This window comes from Globicephala melas, chromosome 7 (assembly GCF_963455315.2).
Source record: "Globicephala melas chromosome 7, mGloMel1.2, whole genome shotgun sequence".
Classification (NCBI taxonomy): Eukaryota; Metazoa; Chordata; class Mammalia; order Artiodactyla; family Delphinidae; genus Globicephala; species Globicephala melas.
The window spans coordinates 109,202,664-109,217,119 of record NC_083320.1 but is presented as its reverse complement, the minus strand read 5'-3'; the positions used below and the strand labels follow the sequence as shown (position 1 = coordinate 109,217,119).

The 14,456-nt window shown below is 41.0% G+C and overlaps 1 protein-coding gene across 8 annotated transcripts in view; it reads left to right on the top strand.

The window, feature by feature from the left end:
- Nucleotides 1–571: 571 nt before the first annotated feature.
- Nucleotides 572–14,456, top strand: part of WDR33 (WD repeat domain 33) — a 103,256-nt gene continuing 89,371 nt past the window's right edge. For all 8 annotated transcript variants that reach the window (XM_070046022.1, XM_070046021.1, XM_030840390.2 and 5 more), the window contains exon 1: nt 572–732. The gene's annotated coding sequence lies outside the window, so the exon portion shown is untranslated. The remainder of the gene's footprint in view (nt 733–14,456) is intronic.

The window sequence follows — 14,456 nt, the reverse complement described above, 5'->3', positions numbered from 1 at the left end:
GCAAGCCTCTGGTGGACGCATGCACTCAGTCCTCTTGGAGGCGAACTGCTGAGTCTCAAGGGAGGGCTTAGTTTTAGTACTGGAAACAGTTTACCAAAGTGGTCGTACCCTAGGGCTCAGTTTTTATAACTTGGTCTCCACTCAGTGAGGAAAGGCGATAACTCAGAGGCACCGGGAACGCGCAAACTCTGTGTGCTTGACTCAGCTCGGCGCTTTCCTTCAAATTCTTAAGATATACCCCCAATTCCACGGATGAATAAACAGACTTAGCAACTCCAGCACCGTCCTCGAACAAATTTCTCATTCAATTTTAGAAAACAGGGTACTTCTGAGAGCATCAAGGTTAGCTCACAATGTGAAAGAAGTACGGCAGCACCACCCTCTCCCGGTCCCTCCTCTGGCTGCGGCTCCGTCCTTGTCTCAGCTGGAACAAAGGAGTCGCTCAGCTAAGCCGCGTGTGGTTCCGGTCAGGCCCCGCCTCTCACCTATGCGCAGGCGCAGATTGAGCCCTAGGGAGCCCGGCGGCCCCGGCGCGCGTGACGTAGTAGCGTACGCCGGTGCGTGATGACGCAGGGGCGTGCGCTCGGTGGCTCATAGGGGAAGATGGCGGCTGCTCTTTTGGAGGAGTGGGATTGAGAGGGGAGGGAGGAGGCCAGACAGGAGAGATACTCCTGACTGTGAAGACGAACATTTCGCTCGCTAGTCATTAGGAGCTCTGCTCAGCGCCACAGGGTGAGTGCGGCGGCGGCACGGGACCGCTCGCCTGCAGCTGGCGGCGGCACTCTCCGCCATTTTCATGCTCGGCCGTTGCGTGCTTTGGGGGCCTGGGGGGTGCCTGGGGATGGGTTGGAAGAGCTGGGAGGATCGAACTCCCGAGGGCTCTTTGAGGCGGGTTCGGGCCTCAGGGGACGGGGCTGGAGGCTTGAGGCAGACCGGGAAAGGCAGGCATGGTAGGACCAAGGCCCTGACTGGGGACCGGTGGCGACGAGAAGACGTAGGTAGGGTAGGCCACGGAGAAAACTGGGAAGTTTGGAGGAGGGAAGCGCGTTAAAACTGGAATTTGGGGCGGGAGTGGAAGGGGTTGGGCCGAGAGTGGAATGGAGTGTGGTTTTGAGTGGTTGGGTGAAGGGGTCACGGGAAGTTAGTTAATGGGAAACCTGTAAAACGGCGGAAGGTTTAACCTCGTTATTATCGTGGCTGGAAGTCGGTATTTTAACAGGGTTAAGTCCACAGCTTGACAGGCAGAAATCCCCTGCTCCTTTGCAATAGCTACATTAGTATTTTGTTTGGTTTAGATCGTGGTCCCTGCAAGTGTCCCTTAAGAACTCCCTGCACGTTTCCGATTTTAAGACTTCTGGCAACTAGATATTTAGGTTCTTAGAAGGCATTCTCTTTTTTTTACGGAAAGGAAAAAACTGGTTACTTGGTTGTAAACCCTAGTGGTTGGTGGTCCTTCCGGAGAAAGAAGAAGGAGGCGGGTCGATAGGGAATTCCATAATTGGACCTGTTTAAATCAAGTCAGAAAAGCACGGATTATTTGTAGAAAGCCTGTCAAGAATGTTTTGAAGTAATTTCCACACAGATGACACGCAGTTAACTGTTCGGGAAATTTCGAAGACGAGTATGAACAAAAAGCTTATGTTAAAAGGAATACCTCTTGGGAGCACTGAGTTGACTTTAAAGAACACTCTGGAGATTCAGTGCACGCAGCATTTTTTGCCTGTGAACGTGATGCAGTGGTAGATCTGTTTAATTTAAACAAAACTTTCAGAGCCTGTTAGTTAAAAGGAAACATGTTCATTCTTCCCCTGATGGCATTTTTCTGTTCCTAATCTTAATTGCTTTTGACACCTATCTTTTTTTTTTTTTTTACGCCTATCTTTTATAACCATAAGATACCTTTGCACTTTTTAATGGGTCTCCTTGCCTAGAAGGCGGCAAAATACTGTATCGGTTTCAGTTTGTTGAGGCGTCTAGTTTCGTATTTGGCCTTTTTTCTTGAAGTTTAGGGAAAATTTTTATCTTTGTGTATATGGGGGAAGAATTTTCATAGAAAATTGGCCTTACATCACAGTGCTTTAGGAAAAAATAAATCCTTATCCCTGAAGTTGATGGCTTAACCTGCATTCTTAGGTTGGTGAAAAATACTAAGACGACAGATTTTGCCATCACAGTTTTACCCCGACCTAAGGCTTTAATTATACTTTTAGTAACCACTTAAGGAGCTTATTCAAAGCTCTCTTTGCTAAGTAATAAGTCCGTATATTTTTCACACTACTTCGGGAAAAACGTGCTATTTGATTATTGCTGAAGTTCGAACTGTCATATTTCAGAATAAGAAAGAAGAAGGTAAGGTAAAATAAAGCTTTGTAACTGTAACAAATATATTGACAAAGATATCAGTGAAAGCTTTTCACTTAAGACTCTATTTATGTAATCCTTTTGAGGTTGCTCAGCCAAAAAAAAAAGAAAAAAGGACTTTTAGATAAAGTAGTATTCATTAGCTAGAGCCTGCAGATTAGAAATCTTCATTATCAAAGTATGTTTAATTAAATGTCATAAACTTACCAGTTGTTTAAGCATTCCAGATTTGTTGTTTAAGACTCCAGATTGTAGTTTTCTGCCAAACATTATTCCAGGATTTTGTGTTGAAACTGTTGCTTGTAATTCCAGGATTTTATTTGTGTTGACACTTTTGCTTGTGCTGAAACTTTTTCTTTTGGAATAGTGGAAGTATTTCTGAGACTCTTAAGTATGTATAGTATTGGAAAATCTTTACATTACTCTCATCCTTTCTGGCCCTAGAACATTTTAGTATTTTCTGGTAGTGACTGACTTTATAACGTTTGTATTGTACCTTATGTTCATAACTTGAGTGCTTGTAAATTCCCAGAGCTGGGTGGTATTGTAAAGGCCATGGGTTTTAGCAGTAGACAGACCTAGGTTTGAATGCCAGGCTCACCACTAACTAGCTTTTCTACATTTGGTCATTTACACTCTCTGAACTTGAGTTTTCTTATATATAAAAATGTAAATTATAGTACTTATTTCAAAGGTAAAAGAAAGTGTCTAGTACATAGTAAGCATTCAGTAATTTTTGGCATTTTTCTTTCTGTGACTTTAATTGATGAGGTCACTTTTTTTTAATTGAGATATTACTTTCAGGTGTACAACATAATGATTCGCTATTAGTGTATATTGCAAAATGATCATCGCAATAAGTCCATCACCATACATAGTTACAATTTTGTTTTCTTGCCATGAGAACTTTTAAGATCTATTCAGAAACTTTTAAATATGAAGTATAGTGTTATTAACTGTAGTCACGATGTCATATGTTACATCCTTATAACTTATTTATTTTAGAATTGGAAGTTTGCACCTTTTGGCCCCCCTTCATCCATCTTGCCCATTCCTACCTTTCCCATTCTCACTGTTTAAAAACTAACTCAAATATCTTTGTTGAAAACTTACTGATAATCTCATTCCTCTGGTAAACTGATTACTCCTTTCCCTGTGTTATTAAAGAATTTTGTGTATATCTCTCTCTAATGTATTTTGATTGAAGCAGTATCTTTTCCATTACTTTGTCAGCTCTTTGAAGGCAGATGTTTCAGAGCCTTATATTTTTTTTTATATTCATAAAGCCTAAGCATTATAAAAATGGATGAATGATTGATTTTTCTACAAAAATTCTCTTCATGACTCTGTTGGGATCCATATTTCACACAGACCTGGTTTATTATTCTGCTCCTTGGCCCTTACTGGTGACCTCTTTCAGACTATGCATATCTTGTCCATTCCTCAACATCCAACTAAATCTCTTCCCATTAATGATGTCTTCAGTGAGTATTTATTTATTTACAGCTGTCTCTCCAGTTAATCTAAGGTCTGTGTGACTGCCTTCATACTACTGGGCACTATGCCTTAACGGTTTTGAACAGATTGTTGGGTGGGTTGACAAATGCCCAACTGTGCTTGAAGGCTGACTTTGTTATAGGCACTTGCTCTATTTACTGTCCCACTTAGTAAGATACTTCTAAGGAGCAATTTCCCTTTATTTGTATGTGGGATAATCTGGTAACTTTTTTCCTATCTTTTTATGTTAGGAGAAACTGCAAACATCCAGAAAAGTTGAAAGAGTAACACAGTGAACACCTGTTGCCTTTCATTTAGATTTATCTGTTACTTACATTTAACCATTTTGCTTTAGTTCTCAGTATACCTCTCCCCGCAGCAACCAGTTGAAATTAAACATAGATATCATGCTGTTTGTCCCCTGAATACCTCAGGATGGATCTCTTTAAAGTAATGCCATTTTTCTACACTTTATGTATTTTTATTGCAAACTACCCTCCCGCTAAGACTATATAAAAACAGTAACCATTATTATGCGTAAGACAGTTAGCATTAAGTCTCTGGCATGGACTTTTTAAAGAATGTTCCACATTTGGGATTTTCTGATTAAATGATTAAAATGGCATTTAACTTATTTCTCTATTTTTAAAATTTCCTATAAATTGGACGTTAGATCTAGAGAGGTTTGATTAAATTTGGGTCAGATATTTTTGGCAAAAATACTTCATAGATGATGGTATGTAATTTACATTGTGTTACATCAGGAAGGACAGAATGTCTGGTTCTCCTGTTTCTAGTGATCAATAAGGTGGTGAGGATTACCAGATGTTAGTTTGCCCCATTGTTTACTATGCTAAGTTTACTTGGTTAGTGTGGTGTCCATCAGGTTTCTTCGTTGAAAAGGTACATTTCCCCGTCATTTGGTGGTTGATTGTTGGCCTAGTCATTTATTTAATTGGGGGTTATGAAAATTAAATGAGTGAACTTTCTACAAAAATTCTCCTCATGGCTCTGTTATTTCTTTACATTTATTAGCTGTTTTCTGTAAAAAAAAAAAAAGAGCTTCCCCCTCTTTCATGTTTTAAACTTACAAAAAAATTTTTATTATTTATTTGGTTGCACTGGGTCTTGGTTGCGGCAGGAGGGCTTCTTAGTTGCCACTCACCAACTCCTTAATTGCAGCACGTAGGCTCCTTAGTAGCCGCACGCGAACTCTTAGTTGTGGCATGCATGTGGGATCTAGTTCCCTGACCAGGGATTGAACCTGGGCCCCCTGCATTGGGAGCGCGGAGTCTTATCCACTGCGCCACCACGGAAGTCGCTCTGCTTAAACTTTTAAATTTTGAAATAAATACGAACTTACAGAAGAGTTGGAATACTAGTACAAAGAACTCTCCTACTTTTTCATCCCTGTTCACCAGTTGTTAACTTTTTGTCACATTTGCTTTATCCCTCCTTCCCTCCATCCCTTCTTTTTCCCCATCCCATGTTTTTGGTTGTTTTTTGGCCGTGCTGAGCAGCTTGCAGGATCTTAGTTCCCCAACCAGGGATTGAACCCAGGCCATGGCAGTGAAAGCACCTAGTCCTAACCACTGGGCTCCCTGGGAATTCCCGCCAGCCCATGTATTTTTTCTGAACCATCTGGAGTCCTTCACAGACACCATGCATCTTTCCCCTAAGAACACCATTCTCTTAAATACCCACAGTATTAACAAATTCTACACATTTAACATTGATACAATATTTGATATTCAAATTTCATATTCCAGTTTCTCTAGTTGTCTCAATAACGTCCCTTACAGAGTTTTTTCCCCCCTGTCATTTAGGATCCAACCTAAAATTGAACATTGTATTTGATTGTAATATTTCTTTAGTTTTTAATCAAGACCAGTTCTGTGGTCTTTTTTTCTTTAATGACTTTTTTTGTGTGTGTGTGTGTGGTACGTGGGCCTCTCACTGTTGTGGCCTCTCCCATTGCGGAGCACAGGCTCCAGACACACAGGCTCAGCGGCCATGGTTCACGGGCCTAGCCGCTCCGCAGCATGTGGGGTCTTCCCGGACCGGGGCACGAACCCGTGTCTCCTGCATCGGCAGGTGGACTCTCAACCACTGCGCCACCAGGGAAGCCTTAATGACTTATTTTTAGAGTATAGTCTATTAGTTTTGTTTTCGTTTTTGGAGAATTACTAATACTGTTTTTTGGTATGTTGTAGTTGTTACTGTTTTTTTAAAAATTTTATTTTATTTATTTAATTTTGGCTGTGTTGGGTCTTCGTTGCTGCACGTGGGCTTTCTCTAGTTGCAGCGAGCCGGGGCTACTCTTCGTTGCAGTGCACGGGCTTCTCATTGAGGGGGCTTCTCTTGTTGCGGAGCACGGGTTCTAGGTGCGCAGGCTTCAGTAGTTGTGGCGCGTGGGCTCAGTAGTTGTGGCTCTTGGGCTCTAGAGTGCAGGCTCTGTAGTTGTGGCACATGGGCTCAGTTGCTCCGCGGCATTTGGGATCTTCCCGGACCAGGGCTGGAACCCGTGTCCCCTGCATTGGCAGGCGGATTCTTAACCACTTCGCCACTGGGGGAGCCCCTGTTATTGTTTTTGATGCTTAAGTTGTTCCAGATTTGGCCAGTGTGAGTCCCTCGTCGAGCTGGTTTTTGTGTCACTTTTTTTTTTTTTTGGCTGTGCCATGCGGCTTCCAGGGATCTTAGTTCCCCTACCACGGAACAAACCCATGGCCCCTGCAGTAGAAGTGCAGAGTCCTAAACATTGGACCGCCAGGGAATTCCCTCTTATGTCCTTTTTGACTGAGACTGATTAATCTCTGAGGGCTTTCTTGGTTTTTGCAAAACAGAATAACCCAGGTCTTTCTTGTGTTTTCCTTTCTTCTTGTTTTTTATATTTTTCTATTTCTCCAGAAAGCTCTGCTTTCTTTTGAAGGAAAGTGATATTTATAAATTAAAATTTGAGTGCTAGGTAGTATATGCGCTGTTACTAGAGTGTCTTTGCTTCTAGGCTCCTTTCAGTGGACAGAGCTAGGAAACATGTTTTCAAAAATCATCAGTTTATATTATAACGTTATTATTGGGATTTGCTACAAAGAAAGTAGATTCAGTTTACATCCTGCTGAGTGCAGTTAATTTCTTTTCAGTCCTTTTTTTCCTTAGAATGTATTCTACTAAAAATGAACAGAGAACTGTGTTCAAAAGTTACAGTACTTCATTGCTGTTTCAATTTGCATTTCTCTGATGATTAATGATGTTGAGCATCTTTTTCATATGCTTGTTGGCCATTTGTATGTCATCTTTGGAGAAACGTCTCTTCAAGCCCTTTGCCCAAATTTTAAGTGAGTTACTTGATTTTTTTTTTGTTGCTGAGTTGTAGGAGTTCTTTATATATTCTGATAAAATCTGATAAATCTGATAAATCCTTATCAGATTTGCAAATATTTTCTCCCATTCTGTAGGGTGCCTTTTCACTCTGTTGATTGTATCCTTTACTGCACAAAAGTTTTTGAGATTGATATAGTCCCATTTATGTGTGTGGGACCCTTGTTTTTTCCTAACAATATATCCAAGAAATCATTCCAGGGACTTCCCTGGTGGCGCAGTGGTTAAGAATCCGCCTGCCAGTGTGGGGGACACGGGTTCAATCCCTGGTCTGGGAAGATCCCACATGATGCAGAGCAGCTGAGCTCGTGCACCACAACTACTGAAGCCCACGCGCCTAGAGCCTGTGCTCTGCAACAAGAAAAGCCACTGCAGTGAGAAGCCCACGCACCACAACAAAGAGTAACCCCCACTCACCACAACTAGAGAGAGCCTGCACGCAGCAACGAAAGATCCCGCACGCCTCAACAAAGATCCTGCGTGCCACAACTAACACATGGTGCAGCCAAAAAATAAATAAATAAAATGTTAAAAAAGAAAACTCTTCGTTTTTAAAAAAAATAATAGATATATGTTTCATTGGTTAAATTTTTTTAACTTCACTTTTAGGTATTTGGTTAAATCTTACTGATTATATCTTTAATAATCACTGTACTTTTGAAATCCAGACTGACTTGTTTGGCGGGAAATACCAAACTAAGACAGTATGTGTCATAGGGTAAAGATACAAATGCCAAAGACTGAGGAACTAGTTAGGCTTTTAGGCCAGTGTGGGTAATAAAACCAGAAACTGAGAACCACTGTTCCAAAATCAAGAGGCACTCAGAGCCTTAAGTTTGTCAGTTTCATCTTGCTGTTGACAAATTTGAAATATTCAAGACTATCTCTTTAGGGTTCTTCCTTTGGTAATGATTACGTATTTTGTTAAATGCTTTTACATTTCAATTTAGTTGTTAAGCCAAGTTTAAAAATGAGCTGAAAGAAACTGGAAAATCGTTGCTTACTCCCTGTATAATCTTGAAATTTTAGAATTATTTTACTTCTGGAAGTCATCAGATCTAGACCCTTAAAGAAACAGGATTGAGGAGATTAAATTTGTTCGTAATCACAGTTAGTGGAAGAATCCAGGTCACCTGAGTACCAGTTTAGTGTTCTTTTCTCCACCTTTACAAAAAAAACAAACAAAAAACAAACCCCCGAACATTTCATAGTGTAACTTGGGAGAGTTTTTTGGTTCATCGTCTTTGGGAGAGAGCTAAAATTATAAGTTTACATAGCCAGAAAAGTCTGAAATAGGAAAATCTTCCATCAGTTAGTAAGTGGTGACATTATTCTGTGGTCCTGAACTTGACATATCTAGCTTTGTTCAAAATTGATTATCAAACTGGGACTTCGGTATGTTTCTATTTTAGTAACCTAATGATTTCAGCCTTTAACTCTGCCAGATAATCACAGGATTTGGCAGAATGTTTCTTGGTAGATTTTTAAAAAATTAATTAGTCAATTAGGTCGTGCCGCAAGGCTTGTGGGATCTTAGTTCCCCGACCAGGGATCGAACCCGTGCCCCCTGCAGGGGAAGCATAGAGTCCTAACCACTGGACCCCAGGGAATTCCCTCTTGGTAGATTTTATCCACACACACCACATCCCAAGTGTGTAGCAAGGTGCCTCCCTCATGTGTTTTATGTACTCAAACTATAGTTGATAGTATGAGGGAGGTTTTTTTCACCCACATTTTCTACCCATGATGCTTATTTGCAACTATGTTTTTTACAGCAGTTTTGTGCCCAGATTAGTCATTTCTATTTCTGTGCCTGTGTTCATAACACTACTTAGTAGCATTACTTATGTAAGTTATTTTATTTTTATGCATTTATTCATTCATTCATTCATTTATAAACGAATTACCAAAAAAGAAAAAAAAAGTACAAAGTACAAGGGGATATACAGTGATCTGTCTCTTCCCTATGGCTATTCTCTAATCCTTTTTCATCTATCCAGTAGCTGAAGTTATCAGTTCGTTGTAAATTCTTCCAGAGATGTTTTGGGTTCTATATAGCAAATGTATTTACTACAGATGTATATGTGTCCCTTTTTTGTTGCTTTTCACTTACACAGTTGTAGTCTATACACTGTTTTGTACTTTTTTTCACTTAACGGTATATCTTGGAGACCCTAAATAGAGCTACCTTCTTGATAATATCAGTAGTTGCATAATATATATTGTATGGGGGGACTTCCCTGGTGGCGCAGTGGTTAGGAATCCGCCTGCCAATGCAGGGGACACAGGTTTGATCCCTGCTCTGGGAGTATCCCACTTGCCGTGGAGCAGCTAAGCCCATGCACCACAACTGCTGAGCCTGTGCTGTAGAGCCTGCAAGCCACAACTACTGTGCCTGAGTGCCACAGTTACTGAAGCCCACGTGCTAGAGCCCGTGCTCTGCAAAGAGAGAAGCCAGCGTAATGAGAAGCCCGCACACCGAAAGGAAGAGAGCCCCCGCTCACCACAACTAGAGAAAGCCCCCGCGCAGCAACAAAGACCCAATGCAGCCAAAACAAATAAATAAAAAATAATATACGCAACATTAAGAAGGAAAGAAACTGTTTAAAAATTTGGGCTTCCCTGGTGGCGCAGTGGTTGAGAGTCCACCTGCCGATACAGGGGACATGGGTTCGTGCCCTGGTCCGGGAAGATCCCACATGCCGCGGAGCGGCTGGGCCCATGAGCCATGGCCGCTGAGCCTGTGCGTCCGGAGCCTGTGCTCCGCAACGGGAGAGGCCACAGCAGTGAGAGCCCTGCGTACCGCAAAAAAAAAAAAAAAATTTATATATATAGTATGGGTATTCCATGATTAACTAGTCTTCTACTTAATAGACATGGGTGGTTTCCAGTCTTTTGTTATTAAAAACAGTGCTCCATTGAATAACCTTATGCATATGTGTTTGTGCATGTTTGAGCACATGTGTAGGGATAAATTCATGGAAGTGGGATTGCTTGGTCAAAGTAGGTGCAGTATCAGTGTGTGAATATGGTGGTTTCTTTCGCACCAAACCACCACTTGTATGATCATAGTTTTTTATTTTTTATAAATTTATTTGTTTTTGGCTGCGTTGGGTCTTCACTGCTGATCGCGGGCCCTCTCCAGCTGCGGTGAGCAGGGGCCACTCCTCGCCACTGCGCGTGGGCCTCTCATTGCGGTGGCCTTTCCTGTTGCGGAGCGTGAGCTCCAGGCATGTGAGCTTCAGCAGCTGTGGCACGCAGGCTCAGTAGCTGTGGCATGTGGGCTTAGCAGCCGTGGCTCGCCGGCTCTAGAGCGCAGGCTCAGCAGCTGCAGCACATGGGCCTAGCTGCTCCGGGGCATGTGGGATTCTCCCGCAGCAGGGCTCGAACCTGCGTCCCCTGCATTGGCAGGAGGATTCCTGACCACTGTGCCACCAGGGAAGCCTTATCATAGTTTTTGCCGTCTTGAGTTTTGTTGCTTCTCAGTAAACGATGAGTCATTCTGTAGCATGCATAGCAATGAGAGTTTAAAATCACTAATTTGTCCCTTTTTGATAATTTTCATGTGATATATATTCCTGGGATGATTCAGCATTACCTATAATAGTGGTTTATGTCCTTTTTGGACCCCATAGGAATCTTCTGAAAGTTTTATACTTCTTCCCATTATAAAAAATGTGAGTATCCATGTTAGAATTCTGCATGGAACTGTGAGGTGGAGAGGTAATTTAAATCCTTTTGCCCATTTATGTATCCATAGACCCCAGTTAAGGCCTCCTGCTTTATTCGATACATATGAACTCTTGTGTCTAGATTGGCATAACGGACATTCAGAATCTAGCCCCACTGTATGAACTCAGGTTTTCAGCTTCTTCCTCTGCTGCTCCCTCTCCCCACTACCCTGTCCTTGAACCATTTTTAAAAAACTTGAGTACACCTAATAAAACTAGTGGAATGTTGTGGGGTTGGCCAAATAAGTTCGTTCAGGTTTTCCCATAAGATGTTATGGAAAAACCTGAACGAACTTTTTGGCCAACCCAATATGTCAATTATATCTCAAAACAAAAACCCAAAAAGTAGTTCTCTTTTACTTCTACTTACTGTTTCCTCGGCCTGGAATTGCTCCTCTTCCCCTTCTCCACTTGGTGTATACTTTCTTTTATTACCCTTATAAGTTAGTTAATCTGAAACTTTTGTTTCACATCAGTGCTCCCCCACTCAGTTCTTGTTTCTTCCCATGGCATTCTCTCTCGTAGCAAAATATGTAAAGTACGTGGATAGGAAGATTCAGTATTGTCAAGATGTCAGTTCTTCCCAGCTTGATCTATAGATTCAACATGCTCCCAATCAAAATTCCAGCAAGTTATTTTGTGGATGTTGATAAACAAACAAAGCTCCTTTTAGTCAGATAAGTTTCATCAATGCCTGTTAAATGAATGGTTACTAGAGAACAGAATATTCACACAATTCTAAAGTATTACCCTACAGTATTAAACATTTTAGATATACACAAAGTTGAAGAAAGAAGTTAATACCATTTATTTGCCTCCTAAATTCAACATTTGTTATAGTTTTGCTGTATTTTCTTGCTAGGGCTGATATATCAAAATACCACAGACTGAGTGGCTAAACAATAGACATTTATTGTCTTACAGTTCTAGATAGAGGTTAGATGTCTGAGATCAAGGTGTCAGCAGGGCCATGGTCCCTCTGAAGGTGCTAGGGACAGATCTGTTCCAGACCTTTCCTACCTAGTTTTTGGTAGTTCCTTGGCCTGTGCCAGAATAACTCCAATCTTTACATTTGTCCAAATTTCCCCTTTTTATAAAGACACCAATCATATTGAATTACTGGCCCACCCTACTCCAGTATGACTTCATCTTAACTAATGATATCTGCAACGACCCTGTTTCCCGGTAAGGTACGGGGTGGTGGTGGTGTTGAAGACTTTACCATGTGAATTTTGAGGGGATGTAATTCAACCAGTAACAATCTGTCTCTATATACATACAGACATACATACATACTTTTTAACCATTTGAGAGTAATTGCATACATGACAAATGACGCTTCAGCATGCAGTATCAACATGCAGTAACACATCTAAGAAAATTCGCCATAATTTCCTAATATTATGTAATATATGGTCCACATTCAAACGGTCTTTTTTTTTTTTTCCAAACAGTCTTTAATAGCTTTTTTCCCCCCCAAACCAGACAGTCATTTGGTTGTCTCCTTGGACATGTTTAACTGGAGCAGTCTTTTTGCTCTTTTATTTTTTATATATATACTTTTTTTTTTTTTTAAGACTTACAGTGTCGCAGTTGCAGAACAAGCCTCTGTGCTCTGCCAACCTGATTAAGACTAGTTGAAACCACCATTTGCTTTCTCTGTCCAAGAGTCTTAATACAGAAGGCATGTCTCTTGATGGACAGTTAAGAGGGCTGTTATATTTTCTCTGTTACAGTTGTTCTGGAGAATGGACTTTATCTCTGTACGTCTTAAGGGTTGCCCTCTTACCTCTAAATGTTTATTTTGTGTATGCTACACATTCTGTATTTTAAATTAGATCATTGCAAACAGACCCTTTTAATTTGGTGAAAATTCTCTTAGCTCATTACCTGTAATACAGAAACACAAAAATTGTTTCTGTGAGCAAATACTGTGTTTGCTGTACTTCTCACTGTATAGTTAATATTTTTTCTTTTGTAAGTATCTTGGAAACTGTGTATACTGTTTGTTCTCAAATTTTTAGCATCCATTGGTAGACCCTGTAGTAGCAACTATTAATGGGTGTTCCAATGATATTTTTCTGTTAGCATATATTTTAACATATATTTATTACTGTTTTCATGTGTGCTAGGCTGTATGCAAGGCACTGAGAATATAGAGATTAGAAACATTCAGTCTTTGCCTACAAGGAATTTATAGTTTAGACAGAAAGGCAGATACGTGGTTTTTATCAGTATGATACCTGCTTTTCCATGATTATGCATAATATACTTTAGAAGTGCAGACTGCTGAATAAATTGAGTGTAATAAATAAGCATAAATTTATAAAAGTAATTAAGAACACTGGTATTGGGCTTCCCTGGTGGCGCAGTGGTTGAGAGTCTGCCTGCCGATGCAGGGGACATGGGTTCGTGCCCCGGTCCGGGAAGATCCCACATGCCGCGGAGCGGCTGGGCCCGTGAGCCATGGCCGCTGAGCCTGCGTGTTCGGAGCCTGTACTCCGCAACGGGAGAGGGTGCAACAGTGAGAGGCCCGCGTACTGAAAAAAAAAGTATTAGGAATATGCCAACAAAGGTTGTGAGAATGTTTGGCAAACTTAGAGATTTCAGAATAGCATTTAAAACAAAAAACAGAAAAACACTACTCCTAGCTCCTTGTACAGACCTTCTTGTCTGTTGTGGACAACTTGGAAAAACCCATGGTGTAAAGAAGACAACAAGGGACTTCGCTGGTGGTATAGTGGTTAAGAATTCGCCTGCTAGTGCAGGGGACACGGGTTCGATCCCTGGTCCGGGAATATCCCACATGCCGCAGAGCAACTGAGCCCGTGCGCCACAACTACTGAGCCTTGTGCTCTAGAGCCTGTGAGCCACAAGTACTGAGCCCTTGTGCCACAACTGCTGAAGCCCGCGTGCCTAGAGCCAGTGCTCCGCAACAAGAGAAGCCACTGCAATGAGAAGCCCATGCACCGCAACGGAGCATAGCCCTTGCTCACTGCAACTAGAGAAAGCCCACGCGCAGCAACTAAGACCCAACGCAGCCAAAAATACATAAATTAAAAAAAAAAAAGTCAACAAAATATTACCATAAGTCCATGCTCTTATTACCTTCATTATGTGTTTCTTTCCATTTTCTGGCTTTTGAGCAAAAGTGTATAGTTCTTTTAAAATAATTGTAATTGTTTCATAATCTGATTTTTCCACATAGTATTAGATCATGTGCAATTCGTTAAAAATATTTCAAACATTTTTAATTATGTAAAATTTCGTGATATAGATACACAGAAGTAATTTAGTCATTCCTCTCTGGTTGCCTGTTATGCTTGTGAACTGAACTGAAAGACTTTGTTGCAAGACAGGATTTTTTAGTTGCCCACGTAGTTCTCTATTAAATCATAGAATGGTTCTCTGAAATTTATAAACATATAAAGGTATTTCTGGAAATCACAGCTAGTTGTAACATGGTTTAAAAATTGCAGAAGTTTCCTT